The sequence below is a fragment of the Colius striatus genome, chromosome 19 (genome assembly GCF_028858725.1).
Source record: "Colius striatus isolate bColStr4 chromosome 19, bColStr4.1.hap1, whole genome shotgun sequence".
NCBI lineage: Eukaryota > Metazoa > Chordata > Aves > Coliiformes > Coliidae > Colius > Colius striatus.
The window spans coordinates 11,383,906-11,399,036 of record NC_084777.1 but is presented as its reverse complement, the minus strand read 5'-3'; the positions used below and the strand labels follow the sequence as shown (position 1 = coordinate 11,399,036).

At 51.1% G+C, this 15,131-nt stretch overlaps 1 protein-coding gene across 1 annotated transcript in view; it reads right to left on the bottom strand.

Moving 5' to 3' along the window:
* The window catches only part of CACNA1B (calcium voltage-gated channel subunit alpha1 B), a 324,587-nt gene that overhangs the window by 237,868 nt on the left and 71,588 nt on the right, over positions 1-15,131 (bottom strand). The window lies entirely within an intron of this gene.

Genomic DNA, 15,131 nt, shown 5'->3' with positions numbered 1-15,131 from the left:
CCCTGGGCAGCCTGGGCCAGGGCTCCCTCACCTCAGCACCAAAGGACTTGCTCCTGGTGTTTAAGGGAACTGTTGTGTTCCAGCTTCATCCCATCACCCCTTGTCCTGGCACTGGATACCATAGAAAAAAAGGATGACCTCCTAATGAGCTCCCCCCTCAGTCTCCTCCAGGCTGAACAGCCCCAGGTCCCACAGCCTTTCCTCACAAGGAAGATGCTCCAGTCCCCTCAGCATCTTGCTGGCCCTGCACTGGCCTCTCTCCAGCACTTCCCTGTCCCTCTGCAGCTGGGGAGCCCAGCACTGGCCCCAGGACTCCAGATGAGGCCTCAGCAGGGCAGAGCAGAGGGGCAGCACAACCTCCCTGGCCCTGCTGCCCCCACTCTCTTGCTGCCCCCAGGCTGCCATTGGCTTCTTGCCCACGAGGCCACGTTGCTGCTCATGGGCAGTTTATTATCAGCCAGCACTGCCAGGTCTCTCTCCTGGAGCTGCTCTCCAGCAGGTCACCCCCAGCCTGTGCTGGTGCAGGGGGTTGTTCCTCCCCAGCTGCAGGACTCTGCACCAATCCAGATCATCTCAAGAGCTTAAAACAGTACATGATGTTCATGTTTTGTTCCTCCAAAGTCAAAACCTTCAGCTGCCCATCTTAGTTGCCCAAAGCAGAATCTACTCTTAATCTTCAATCTGGTTCTAGGCTGGGGGGAGGTGATTCTGCCCCATCGTTCCTCCCACTGGCAACAACCCTGGAGACAAGCAGAAGGTGCATGCTGCAGCACACAAGTGTGTCACTCCAATAGCTACCCAATGCATCCTGGTGTCTAACAACTCCTCCAGGATCACTCATAGACTCATTTCAGCTGGCAGAGCCCTTGCAGCCCATGGAGTGCAGCCTCTGTCCCAGCCCCATCACCCACCAGCCCATTGCCCTCAGTGCAGCACCCACCCGGCTCTGAAACCCCTCCAAGGACAGTGACTCCAGCAGCTCCCTGGGCAGCCCCTTCCAATGCCTGACAGCCCTGGCACCAAAGAAATTCCTCCTCACATCCAGCCTCAACCTCCCCTGGAGCAACCTGAGGCTGTTTCCTCTTGTTCTGTTGCTTGTTATGGGGAGAACAGACCCACCCCACCTGGCTGCAGCTTCAATTCAGGTAGTTGTAGAGAGTGAGAAGGTCTCCCCTGAGCCTTCTTTTCTCCAGGCTCAACAGCCCCAGATCCCTCAGCCCTTCCTCATCTGAGACATGCTCTAAATCCTTTCCCAGCTTGGCAGCCCAGCTCTGGATCCTCTCCAGCACCTCCATGTCCTTCTTGTAGAGAGGAGCCCAGAACTGGACACAGTACCAACAGAGAATGAGAGGAGCATAGCACAGCACTTCAATCCACCTTAGCTGATGGCAGTTGAGCATGTGCAGACTGGGAGTGATACTTTTGGACTGATGTGTCCTGGGAAAGCTGCAGGCCAGAGTTTCCATGCCTGTAGGAAGCTGTGTCTGTCCAAGGTGAGGACTGTGCCATCACACACCCAGCAGCAGGCACTGCCCACAGGTCTGACAGCTTTGTGCTGTCCTTGCAGCAGAGCTGGTGGGAGAGGTAACGCTTCCTATGAGGCTCCTGGTAAAACACAGCAGCTTCAGGATTTCACTCACCATGACATGGCTGCTAAAAAGGGGGAAAAAATCATGTGTGTTTTCCTGCAGCTGTATCATTTGGTCTAACAGGAGACTACACCTCCCCAAAACACCTACCTCTCCCCACGCTGCTTAAACAGCCCTCACTGCTCAGCTCCAGCCTGGAAAGTTGTGCTTTGAGCTCTGGAGGTCCCCAGGCAAAACAGGAGCCAGCAAATACAAATTACTCAAAGCTGCTCCCCTTTCCAGGTCACTCTGGACCACATCAGCAACCCAAAGAGATGCAACCCCCAAGCCTAGTAGCCCCAGGGCCAAAGATCATTTGGAGCTTCTTCCACACCGAGCCTTCAAGGTCTTGTGTATTGTTCCACATCTCAACATGCAATGGCAAGGTTGCTTCCTGCAGAGGAGCTGGGGGCTGAAATGGCTTCAAGGTCTGCTGCTAGCAGGGATGCACAGCCTGCCTGTCCCTTCCTCTGTGCCTCAGGGCTTGATCCAGCCCCTCTCCCAGAGCCTCAGCCTCAGCTGCTGTGACCCTCCTGCTGCACATCCCCCACTGCGAGCTCCAGGCCTGGCTCCTGGGCAGAGGCAAAGCTGGACTCCAGATGCCTGTAACTGGGCCAGAGTGTTCACAGCATCAAAAACCCTCTCTGGAATCAAGGATCAAAGACAGGAAAGGAATTTAGCGAGCACAAAAGATTCCCATTGACTCCTGCAACTGCTTCCACATGCAAAGACTCAAACCTGGCTCCCATTTGAATCCTCTGTGGTTGAACAAAGCTGCAGCTCTCCAGAGCATCCCCGTGCAGGGAGATGCTGCTACAAGCTCTGCTGGCCAGCACAAACCTTTTGCTCCCCTTTCCTTGTATTGCCAGGCACTGCCAAAACCAGGATGGGCAGCACCCAGCCTGCAAACCTGACTGGAGCATCTTCCTTGTGAGGAAAGGCTGTGGGACCTGGGGCTGTTGAGGCTGGAGAGGAGACTGAGGGGGGAGCTCATTAATAGTTACAGATGTCTCACTGCTGGGTGTCAGGAGCTTGGGGCAGCACTTTTTTCTATTGTACCCAGTGACAGGACAAGGGGTGATGTAGAGAAGCTGGAACACAAACAATTTCACCTAACCACCAGGAGCAAGTCCTTTGGTGCTGAGCTGAGGGGGCCCTGGCCCAGGCTGCCCAGGGAGGGTGTGGAGGCTCCTTCCTTGGAGCTCTTCAAGACCCACCTGGACACGTTCCTGTGCCCCCTGAGCCAGGGGAACCTGATTTAGCAGGGGGGTGGACTGGATAATCTCTAAACCATTCTGTGGCCCTCTATAACCTCTACCATTCTATGATTCTATGATTGAAACCTGCCCATCACATGCCACACAACTGCTCCAGGCTGCTTTGCATGGGATGCCAGGAGGGATGCAGTACAGGATGTGAGTGCAGGCAGGGAGCAGCAGCAGAGCCCAGTCGATGGGCACAGAGCAGCACTTCTCCAGTGGCTTCGTGCCAAAGAGGCAAATTCTGCTGAGCCTGGCAGGCTGCAGAGGGGGTGGCTCAGAGGCAGAAGGGGGTTATAAAGCTTCCTCCGTCTCCAGGTGCAATTTAGCCAAATTATGTTCCAAAGAGTAGGAAAAAAGGTTACAATGAGCTGCACCAGGACATTCATTCCCAAGGATGCCCAGGGCACAAGAAAGAAAAGTATTGATTAGAACTGGCTGTAAATGTTCTGGAAGAACAGTTTTCTGACAGAAAATGACCATTTGGTCACATCAAAATTCCCTGCTAGAACAGACCAAGCTCGTAAGAACTTCATGGAGGAAAACAGCCACAGTCTGTCTGATCACTGGGTCAAACAGGTTTGTTCTTATATTGAAACCACATTTCATTTTGTTAAAACTCACACCAAAAGCAAAACTCTAAACCTCAAATTCAAACTCTTTCCCTTCTGCCCAAACAAACCCTTTGCAGTGTCCCAGGAAGATTCACCTTTCAGCCTGCCAAATGTCCCTTTTGCCACTGCAGAACACTGTTGCATGGCACAAATGCCAGGTTCTGCCCCAACTTTGAGCTGGTCTCATACTTTCTGCCTGAGAGGGTTAAAAGGATGAACTGATTCTATGGAATATTTATACTACTTGTCTTTAACAGTTAAAGTGATATCCACTGCAATCACATCTCTCAGTGGGAATGGGTGAGACTCTGGCTAGCTTGGGTGTGCCTTTTATGGAAAATAGCTTGGAGGTTTGTTGGGCTGCTTTTCTTTATTGGTTGTGAGGGGGTTTAAGCTATTGGGCTACAAATCATGGCAAGATCCTGTCCCAGAAAGCTGGAGATGCACTGGCAGAACCTCTCCTTCCCCAGCAGACTGGCTGGGGATGCAGTGAGACGTGTCCCCGTGGATGGGCCACCGACTTCTGAGCAGAACACGCCATGGAAGCACTGGTGTCTTGGTCTTTCAGGTGTTGCCAACAGCAGAGCAGAAAACTGCAGTGATCATAGTAACAAAAATGAAGCAAAATACCTGAGGGCCAGGCTAACAACAGCGTTTATGCATCTCACTCACTGACTTCAGAGCAAGCCAGGAACCAAATCTTCTGTGGATCCAGGCTGGGGATGTTATTTCTCTCACCTGCTCTGTCCTGTCTGTTCCTTTTCCCTGTTTTTCTCCCTTTTTCTCTCCTCTCTCCTGTCATCACACAGTTGCTTTCACTCGCCATTGCCTTTGCCTTATTCCCCCAGTGCCATGTTTCAGACATTAAAAGCATTTCTTTTGGATCCTGGTGCCTTCAGCACATGAAATCAGCCTCAGCTGCACTTAGGAAACACCAGCCTGATCTCCTTACACTCCTGTTCTTCATACAGCACTAAGGCAGAGGGGGAAACCTAGTTGCCTTTCAAATAACCCCGTCCATTAACCATGCTCCAAGCTCCAACGCTGAGCGCAGGACACAGCACAGGGTTCAGATCCCACCACTCACACTGCACCCCTCTGCTGTCTGGGTCTCAGAGGTGGCCAAGAGTGGGGAAGCCTGCACTGACTTTTTTCTGGCACTATGTATTCTGAAAGTGGTCATGGAGCAACAGACAAGGATGGAGCCAGAGGCTTCCAGAGCAGAGGAGACTGGGTGCATCTCTCAACCAGGTGCCACAGAGACACCACCTCATCTCCTCAGGAGAGATGTGTTCTTGTGGATCCCACTGGGACAAGGTAGGAAATTCCTACCCCAATTGGAGGCAATCATCTCACTCAGGGATGTGGCTCTTCATGCAGCTCAGCTCAAAGTGCTGCTGAGACAGAACTAAGCCAACCTGCTCTGCTTTGCCTGCAGCGAGCCAGAAGCAAGACTTGGATCTGGGTTTGGGTGACCTTATTTCACCCCCCTTCATTCCCTCTTAAAGACATGGTGCATTTTCCTATGGTTTTCCTTAATGTTCCCTCCTAAAGGCAAATGGAAACCTGCAGTTGAGGGCAATAATTCCTCTTGCCAACCCACCCTGGTCAGCAAAAGCATGTCTGCAACACTGTCCACAGCAACGCTCCACACGCACACAGCCTCAGCAGCTCGCCTGGCTGGCACAATAAACATATCCACCACCATCTCAAGCAGCTTATGCTGTGGAGCCAGGCTCTGCAGGGAGTCAATCCCATGGAGCTGTGCCCCAGGGATGGATCTCACCCCACTCCTCAGAGACTCACATCATAAGCAGGTTATAATGTGGGCAGTGGAAGCTAAGCCCACAGAGCGCTCCCTGCTTTGTTCCCAGTGCTGAGTGCGAATTCCACAGCAAGGCACCCGGCTCAGTGTGGCTCCAGGGAAGCAGACAGCACCTATGTCATCCATACAATAAGCCCAGTCAGCTTCTGGGGGCTTTGCCCTTCAGATTGCTCAGCACTGCTGTTTCCCTTGTGCCTGCACTATCACACACAAGCTGTACAGCTCGTTGGTCCCTGCTCATCCCAGCAGCTTTGCAGGTTGATTGGGATTTGGGGGGATGTTGTAGCCTTTATCCTAAAGTGAAAAAGTACCCAACTGAAAAAAAACCACACCAAACCCAAAAAAACCAAAAGCCAAAATAATGAGACTGAGAACTATCAGTAGTGATTAACAAAGAGAAAAACAAGTGAAGTCCCAAAGCAGGGGAGCTGGGAACAGTACAGGGTGGCTCTTTGAAAAGAAAGCTTTTCATCAGCCTCAGCATGGCATCCAGCCATTCTTCTGATACATCATTTCCCTTGTCTGCCACACCAAACACCCTGGTGTAAGGTCTGTTTCCACTAACAACCATCAAACTTTTATCATTTAAACTGAAACAGGGTAATCTACTGTTAGTACAGTTGAGATGGAGGGCAGCAGATCCTGCCAGAGCCTTGGGGCCAAAGCCAAGTCGTCCTCAGGTGCCAATCCCAGCCCATAGTTGTGGTTCCACCAGCATTTATCATCATTGCCAGTGGATTGGTGTCAGCTCCTCTCTCCCAGCCAAGCAGTCAGCCTGCAGAGACATTCATTCCCTTGCCCAGGGTCATGTAACAAAGCCACTGGAAACCTGGGAGAAGGAGGCCAGGGACACTTGGCTCCTTTCCCTACTGTATCCTACTGGATCAGAGTGCTTCACTCACTCCCATTTGATACTACATCCACTTGTGCCCCCCCAGGCTCCCTCTCCTCCCCAGGAGGGACTTGAGGGAAGGGTCCTGCCTTGTAAAGTGCTTCAGCACATGCTCAGAGCTGAGCTTGTGCTCAAGGGCTTAACAGGGAGGTACAGAAGGAGCTGTTCAAGTGCAATGGCTTCTCAGAATAATGAGATAATGGGGTATATGACCACTGGAGAGTCTGTGAGACCTCACATACCCTAAGAGCAATAAGGATCTGCTCAGCTCCGGTGTCCTTTCCATCACTGGGCACATGGGTGAAGTTGTCTGGGCATGGGAGAGCTCATCAGCTCCAGTTGGAGCCTTCAAACCAAAGATCAAAATCCCCCAGCCTGGATCCTGCACCCATCTCCAAGCTCCCTCTGCTGTTCCCAAGTGCATGTTACAGTCCTCAGTTCCTGTTACTCCCTTTCCATCTGCAGCAAGATCACAGCAGAAATGATGTCCTACTGCCACCAAAAGATACTTCCACCTAAGTGGGTCTATCAGCAAGATCAGTGGCAGAAGCAGGAGGCAGAGCAGCAAGTAGCTTTGGAGGCTTTATGTGGGATGATGGTGATGCAACAAGAAAAAGCAGCAACACTTGGGTTGAAGCTGGGAGGAGGAAACCACTCTGCTGCAAAGGGGCCAGATATTCTGCTGAAAAGCAGGGAAAGCAACCACAATGAAGTGTCTGAGCTGCAACCACAGTCCCACTCAGGGTGCCTCTGCCTCTCTGCTTCTCCCAGGACATCTCTTTGCTGTGCTATTGCCATCTGCAAAACCCTCCAGTAAATGTCTGGTTCTTCTCCTGGAGGTCCTTATCTGAAACTCAGTGACTTGCAGCCACCAGCCTGTCCCCAGATGACCTGCTGGTCCCTCCAGCAGAGTGACCAACACTTGCTGTTGGTATCCCAGGTGATGAGCAGTGCTCCCAGCCTGCCTTTGCCCTGGCCATCTCAAAGCATGGCCCAGCTTGGGCATGTCCAGGGAGGAAGACACCACGCACTCCAACCTGACTAATAGGGGTGGGGGTTGGTCTCTGCTCCCAAGGAACAAGTGACAGGAAAAGAGGAAATGGGCTCAAGTTATTGGAGCTGAGGCAGAACTGTTTCCCTGAGAGGGGTGTCAGCCCTGTGCCAGGCTGCCCAGGGAGCTGGGGCAGTGCCCAGCCCTGGAGGGATCCCAAAGCCCTGGGGCTGAGGTGCTGAGGGCCAGGGGTTAGTGCTGGGCTGGGCAGGGTGAGGGCAGGGCTAGGACTTGATGAGCTTAAAGATCTTTGGTTCCAACCAAAAGGATTCTATGGTTCTATGGTAGGAGCAACAATCACCCTCCAAGGTCCACTGTAGCCTTCAACAAAGGCTTACCAGACAGTGAGTTACATCAGAATATCCTGGATTCCTGTGAGGTTCCAGACTCTTTAGAGGTGATTTCATGCAAACTCAACCCAAATGACACTCACTGTCCCTAAGCAGTTTGCAACCCACCACACCCTTGGACCAGCCTCATGATTTGTTACCTGTTGTCTTTCTCAACCCCACAGAGCTCAGCCAGGACAGCCTGAACACAAACAGTTGTTTGCCTGGATCATTGCTCTCATGAGTGGGTTGCAAATGCATCTTCCTCTGTGCAGTGGCACGAAATTAAGCCACAGATTCTTGTTATTGAGGATGCTAAAGACAGCACAGCCCTGCCACATGGCATCCCCCAGCTACCCAGGCTACCAGCGCCTGCCTCGACTGGGAAATGATTCATCCCCATCTCCGGAGGATTCTGCTGGTAAATGCTGCAGATCCACCTTGGGATGACAGAGCAAAATGAGCAGAAAACCAATCTCGTCATGGAAGAGACACAGGCTCAGGGCTGGGCTCTCAGAACCAAAGCTGAGGACAATGTGGCTCCTCACATGGGGATTTTTGGACAACGTCGGTGCTGCCGCCTGGGATTTACTGGGGAGATTCATGAGGCAGTGAGGGAAGCCACCAGAAGAAGAGGAGGCAGAATCGATTCCAGAGCTCAGGACACAAACATGTTTTCAGTGGGATTCAGAAGGTGTTAAAGTCAGTAAGCCACAGAGAAAGGAGCATGAAATAAATACATACATCCTCTAATCCCTCCAATACTCTGCACTGTGCTGCAGACTAAAAGCAGGAACTCCTAAAGGCCAGCCAGGCCCTGCTCCAGACAGATAACAAATGAGGATGAAAGCAAGAAGAAGCACAAGTTAAATGCAGAGATGTGTGTCACAGCATTTATAAGAGAGGGGAAATAGGAGGAACAGTTCTCCTGGACTGGAGCTTTATTTACAGCTGGCCAAATGAAGGAGACTGTTCCCCAAATCCCCTCAGGATCTCAGCCATGGCACCCACCCTGCTGCCTCCTCAGCACACGTGAAGGCCCCAGCACATCCCCAAGCTGCCTCTCTGAAAGGAGCCTGATGGCCTTTCAGCTCCACCTTTGCTCATGGTGCTACTGGGAGAGTTTAAGGCACCTGGAAGAGGATTTGGCTGGTGTGCACAGGCAGCCTGTGCTGCTCATCCCCATTGCCACAGGCCAGTCACCCACAACACACCCACACCCAGCAAGGCTCTGACACAGATGGCACAAGTGTTTCTGGTTTAGACATGGCACCAAAGGGGCCTTGCTGAAAGTCCACCTCCAAAGTAGGAGGGACAAAAGCATGAAGCCTCTTGTGTCCACGTGTGAAGGAAAGGGACAGTGGTTGCCACCACCTTTGCCTAGACCTGCCTCCCTTTTGTGCAGCAGCTCACTCTGGAGACAGCACCCTGCTGCAGCTGTGACACAGCCCTGTCCTCCCACGGCCATCCCAGCAGCCAACCTCTGCCTCCAAACTCTGACAGGGCACAAACCAAAGAGAAAAAACAGGAGCAGGACTCCAGAATTGGTTTTAGGTCAGAGAGACGTATTCCCTGTTTCCCAGATATGTGTGTGTGTGTATCTGTATCTCACATACACACACCAGTCCCTTCTCATTCAGCACCTGGGGAAAACAAGAGGTTTATTCCTCATTCTCAGTCATTCTCATCTCTCTTCAGATGCATCATAAAGCTCAGCAAGTCCTGGGCTGTCAGATATGCTGAGCTACTCACAGACAGCCCTTCCTTTGCAACAGCCCCCTCCTCCTGAAAATCCACTTAGAACTTCCTAAACAATAATCATTTACTACAGGAAAAGGATATTTGAGGTCACCACAAGAGAGCCAAGATCATCAGCAAGGCAGTGAAAGGCCAGGGCAGACATGCTGCTCCGGGTGGAGAACAGCAAGGGCTGAGCAAACATCACCTGAGCCACCAACTACACATTATCTAGGAAACCATGCCAGCACTGCTTTGCTAATCCAAACCACTTACCCTAATCCATGAGAACAGAATGCTGATGGGAGAAAGTAGCAGGAGGCAGAGTTAGGGCCAAGTGAGAAGTAAGAACCAGCACACCTGGCTGCAGAAATGGTCTAAAACAGCCCAAAATAATTAGCTCCTCGACATACTTCATTTATCCCTTGCAGCAGGAATGAATGAAAACAAGTGTTTAACCAGCAACTTGGAGCCTTTAACACAGAAACATGTTCAAGCTGGTAAGGGAGGAGCAGAGCTCCAAATTTCCAAGTGCTCAGGGGCTGGATTAACAGAGCAGTAAAATCATTAAAAAAGAGGGGGGGAAAAAGGATTGGAATAAAGAGAATTTATGGGAACCTTTTGTATGGTTCAGCTCAGTTTTGGTTCCAGCAATGGGCAGAGAGGTCACTGCTCCTGGTCTGATCCTCTGCTGAAAAATAACCCAGGGGAATGGCAGTCTGGCAGGGTGACTCAGAGCAGGGCAGGCAGTGGCTGAGCAGGGCTGAAGACACAGAGTGATGAGCAGGGACTGTGACAGAGGCCATACAGGACTTAGCCCTGTTCAACAGGGCCAAATGCACCAAACCTCATACACAAAGAGATCCTGAGGGTGAGGAACATCACAGAGCAGCAGAGCACAGCTTTCTCTTGCAGCACCATGCTGGTCCTGGGGCATTTGCACCTGGCAGCACATACAGCTCAAATTCGTTTTAGAAACGCTTCCAGCTATTCTCCAAACCAGTCTGGAGTCCTTCAAGTGCCTGCCCTTCACATGCTCTGCCTTGATCAGAAGGAAACTGCTCACAGCTACCTCTGCAAAAGCATTCTTCATCTGAGCCCTCTATCTTAGGAAGCCACCTGTGGAAGAGTCCTCCAACATCCACCACCAAGAGCATCCTCATCCTCTCCTGGAGAGAGAGCTGGCTGGAGCACCCAAACTACAGTTGACATTAAAACCTCAAACAAAGAGAGAGGGAAGACCAGGAGGCAATTAACAGAGAGGAATTAGTTTCCTCAGTGGTTCCAGCTCCATCAGGCATGAAAGTTTAAGATGCTCTCGGGGGAAGGAAGATTCTTGTCTCAAGGCAAACTGGCCTACTCACTCTATTTATAGAGGAGAGGCAGCATTTTAGCCCTGCTGCAGCTCAGCAGAGCCCACTGAGATACTCTGCACGTTATGCAAGCACCCCAGAGCCAGGCTGGTCCCCTGGCCCAGCTCCACGAGTATGGGGGTGGCTACCAGGAATATAAGGAGATGTCCCATGCAGGGCAGGAGAGTCCATCCAGCCTGGAGGTGGCAGAGCCAATCCCCCACTGCAGGCACCACATTGCAACGTGGGGACAATGGTGAGAAAGACTAAAGCACAAGACCTCCCTCTTCTCCACTGGCATAAATTGGGCTCAGAAAAGCAACATAATGCAGAAAAATGGGAGGCCCAGTTTTCCCTAAACTCCTCAGCTGGGAAACGTGTAGGACTGCAAGCAAAAGAAAGCAAAAGATGGGATTGAAACCTCCTGTATTGAAGGGAATGGCAACAAATCCTCACCACAGGCTGGCTGTTCACTGTTGGGCTGCCTGGGGCCAGGATAGGGCCATCTCCTGATGGCCAGCAAACAGAGCAAGGGTGCTGCAAGGTGATGTCTGTGCTTTTCAGGCCAAAACAGACACTTTGGTCTTCAAACACAAACTTCCACAGGATGCAGGTGTCAAGTAGTCAGCCAAATTAACCAAGACTCATCTTCCTTCTCCTTATCTTCCCAAAGCAAATCCAACCTTCTAAAGAACTCAGCAAATCCAGCCTTCTAAAGAGCTCTTTGCATGTCCCCTATCTCAGCTCTTAGCAACAAGGGCAATGAAGGGAGCCAGGACAGGGTCATGGGCACTTATAAGGGTAAACCTCAGGAATCCAGCCTGCTCCTCACTCACACACAACCAGCACAAGAGTAGCACTTCTAACAACAAAATCTTACCAATATCATGCCAGTGGAAGCCCCCAAGACTGCAAAACCTGTGTTTTTATAAGCAGACTCCAAAACCTAGGTACACTATATAGAAACACTAAGCCTTCCCTTATCCATCAGCCCTGCCCTCGGGAGCTTGCCATGGGAGCAGACATGGATGGCATCAAACTGAAGGGTGAGCTGGTGCCTAGCAGGGAAATGGGACTGGTCTGTCTTTCCACAGCATCTGCCACCTTCCCCAGCACAAGGGACTGAAATGAAGCTGCCAGAGAAAAACAGATAGATCTCAACAGGATAAATTACCAGCCAGAGTCAATTCCTGCAGAGACAGGGGCACTTAACACACCAAGCAGTGGTTAGATCTGGGCTTGCTGAACACAACATGGTGTAAAGCTTTCAAGGGATAATGCACCAAGATCATCCTCACTAAATATTAAACTCTGAGAAATGGGTTAATATTCAAAAGCCAAACACCACCAGGCTTCATCCAGTGATAATCACAATCTTTGGGCCAGAGGGGACAAGGAAACATCACTCAGGAGCTTGTTGTTAACCTTGACCTTCAGCACAAAGGGAGCAGGATTTGTAGCTGCACCAGGCAGTTACTAGATGGATGACCAAGGAGTCAACCATGGCTCATAACACCTGCAGAGACACCTTAAAATACACCTTCTAGACATGGCCCCAGCTAAATTTCTCCAGCACAGTGCATCCTATGGCATGGCAAGAGGGCTTAACAGTGCTTCCCCCACACAATGCCACACCTGATGCAATATCCAGCTTAACTCCAGAGCCAAAAACACCTCAGCACATGAGCACAGCCCTTTGCCTGAAGCAGTGACCTTTGCTGGGAGCAGAGGCATAGCAGCCAGGGCACAATGGTCCCTGCTGGTGACACCCAGGCTATTGCTCCTGGTCTAATGCAGCAGGAGGAGAAGCTGCAGCAAAGGGAACAGCTGGATCAAACAGCAATAACCTGAGCCACTGAGGGCTGAAACAGGCCAGCAATTAACACATGCTCTTCACTATTCTTAATTAAACTAATCTTCCAATCATAGAATCATAGAATTGTTCCAGCTGGGAGAGATCTCATGGAGTGCAGCCTCTGTCCCAGCCCCATCACCCACCAGCCCATTGCCCTCAGTGCAACACCCACCCAGCTCTGAAACCCCTCCAGGGATGGTGACTCCAGCAGCTCCCTGGGCAGCCCCTTCCAATGCCTGACAGCCCTGGCACCAAAGCAATTCCTCCTCACACCCAGCCTGAACCTCCCCTGGAGCAACCTGAGGCCGTTTCCTCTTGTTCTATTGCTTGTTACGGGGAGAACAGACTACTAGAGACACTGAAACCAACCTTCAGACCTTGCTGAAGGCCAAGAAATGGTTGAAGTAGGCGTCAAGCTGGCACTTCAGGCTGCCCCAGAGGGAAGCAGAGGTGTGGGGTTGGCCACGTTGCCTGTCCTCACAGCAAACCCAGAAGCTGGCTGGCAATGGAGGGGTTGTAGGAGACATCTGGGAATTGCCTGTGCACAAAAGCACGTGGCCACTGCAGGAGCCCAACTGCTTTTGCTCTGCCCTTGGAGTGGGAGATTCAAAGATGAAAGAAGCACGAGCACTGTTTCTGGGTGTGGGAAGGGGTACAGATGGCTGAGACTGCCACTTCAGGGAGGAAAGCGGGATCTCAGCAGGCTCGTGAAATGTTACCTTTGTCTGTCTAACAAGAACTGAGTGAGCTGAATGTGTCCCAGAACAAAAGCTCCTAGGAGAGTGCTGGCAGACAGGGAAAGCTCTAATGTTCCTGGTAAAGACTGAAAAGCAAATGAGGAACTCAGTCTGCAGACACATATGCACACCAAGGTAAGAGTCACAGGTCAGATCTTCCTATCTGACAGCTCATTGCCTCTGTTTGTGTCAGGCTCTGTCACAGCAATGCAACAAATACTGCATCAGTCCTCACATGGGGATGACACCAAGTGAGAACCAGCCATTGCCAGGAGTGCAAACTCCCCCATAGCCTTCAGGGCAGAGAGGAGGAAGGAAGGAAATCTGACAGCAGTTCAGTGATTAAGAGCAAAGGTCTGTGTGGAACACATGCTCTTGGAGGCATTTAGCCAGTGTGTGCCTCAGCTCCCCCACGGATGCAAACAGGGATTAGCAATAGCAGCCTTCCAACTTCCCAGCATTCTTGCAAGGCTGAGTTGGTATCTTCAGATATTCCAGTCAAGGAAGCTAAAAGCATGTACCATTGTTCAATTAATACCTCAATATATTTGCCATGTAGCTACAGTGTCCCAAGAAGAGTTATTTGATAGGAAACAAAGCTCTCCTCCTCCGTGTCTAGAGAGAAATGGCCCTGTGTTGGAAGGTGGGACTCAGCACAGCTGCCAGTGTCTGCCCTTACCCCTCCTTCCTACAGAAGGGCAATAGCTTTTAAGGTGAAAAAATGACAGAACAATGCTGAATCTCAAGGATAATGCCAAATACATTGTCTGTGAGATACTGACAATGCAGCTGCCTTCTCACCCTGCATTGCTCCATCAGACTGCCACTGCAGTGTTATCCTTCCATGGATTAAGCACACCTTGGGTAGAAGGGAAGGTAACTGGCATTTTCCCCCAGCAAAGCTGAGTACAGGCCAGCTGGCACAGCCCAGGAAAGGCTTCTTCCATCCCCTTAGCCCCTTCTCCCTAGGCTTGCTCAAGCATTTCACATCTGAGCTGGGAAGGCAGCAATGTCAGCTCACACACATGGGCTACACTGGCTGGTCAAACCTATGGTGAGAGTCTCATCTCATGGTTACAGGGGAAGAAACTGCCAAGAAAGCAAGCAAAAAAAGCAAACCCATGTATTATTTGTTCTCTCACAGATCAGCTGCTTTGGATGAGGGCATGGCAGCTTCCCCAGAGCTCTAAATTCATTTGATTCCTTTTAGATGTTAAAAGAGAAGCCCGCCAAACCCAGTTTTTCCAGACCAGTCAAGTGGTTTTGGCACACCAGCTCTGTCCCATCGTGTCCACTGGCAGCATGTGCCTGGGGGGTTTGGAGGACAACATTTGCCAGAAAGCCTGTGCCAATAATTAGGCAACAGCCTAATCATCTCACCATCTCCCCTGTCAGGGATCTACCATGTGAACTGGCTTCTGGCCAAGACTACTCTGTGTTTCTTCCCTCCCCATTTCAGAGGCTTTAAGCTACCTTAAATCACTCCCTGCTCTCAGGGACTTTATTCACTATCATTTGCTAGGTGGTGCTAATGAGCTCAGCACCATACACAATGTCCTCTGTCCCTGCTACTCATAACAACCCCTAAAAACCTCAGAGCTCCAGCAGCCAGGAGCTCAGAAAAGCTTCAGCTCTACATGTGAAGCTTTTCTTGGTCTCCATGCCCCATCTAACGTTGCCTGGCTGAGAAAGAAACACACTTTGGTGCTTTTTCTGCTATGGGTTGCATATGCACAGAAGGCTACTGTGCTTATCCAGGAGAGCCAGGAGGACACTTTGTTCTCCAAAGGCCATCAGCTCCAAGCCCAACATATCTAAGGTTACTAAGCAGTGTCTCTTGGGAGCATGGGTC